At 33.3% G+C, this 514-nt stretch overlaps 1 pseudogene; it reads left to right on the top strand.

Annotated features, from left to right (window-relative positions):
* LOC107679944 (conserved oligomeric Golgi complex subunit 3-like) overlaps positions 1–514 on the top strand; it is a 45,903-nt pseudogene that overhangs the window by 4,344 nt on the left and 41,045 nt on the right.

Here is a 514-nt window from a genome sequence, read left to right as displayed (position 1 = left end):
CATTCGATCATTCGTTTTTTGATTTAATATTGAAAGTAGAAAAATGAGAAAACTGCTCATTTTTCTTTTTTTTTGTTTTTTCCCAAAAAACGAAAAATGAAAATTCAGCTTAAATTTTCGTTTTTCGTTCATGGGTGGAAAAATGAATAAACAGCTTCAATATTCGATTTCTACATGTGCGCGGGAATTAAACGCCCCTTTCTGCTGATTTCTGCTGCGTGATACTGCAGAAGAACTGATGATGGCACGGTTTGATCTTCAGCTGACCAATCAACAGAAAGGGGCGTTTAATTCCCGCCCACATGTAGAAATCGAATATTCAAGCTGTTTATAAATGTTTCCACCCGTGAACGAAAAATGAAAACTTTAGCTGAATTCTCGTTTTTCGTTTTTTGGGGAAAAAAAAAACGAAAAAACGAAAAAGGAGCCACTGTTAAGTTTGATATATTTACGGTAGGAAATTTACAAAATATATTCATGGAACATGATCTTTACTTAATATCCTAATGATTTT

This window comes from Sinocyclocheilus anshuiensis, unplaced genomic scaffold (assembly GCF_001515605.1).
Source record: "Sinocyclocheilus anshuiensis isolate Anshui unplaced genomic scaffold, SAMN03320099.WGS_v1.1 scaffold244, whole genome shotgun sequence".
Taxonomy (NCBI): domain Eukaryota; kingdom Metazoa; phylum Chordata; class Actinopteri; order Cypriniformes; family Cyprinidae; genus Sinocyclocheilus; species Sinocyclocheilus anshuiensis.
The sequence above is the reverse complement of the archived record's forward strand: the minus strand, read 5'-3'. Positions and strand labels throughout refer to the sequence as shown.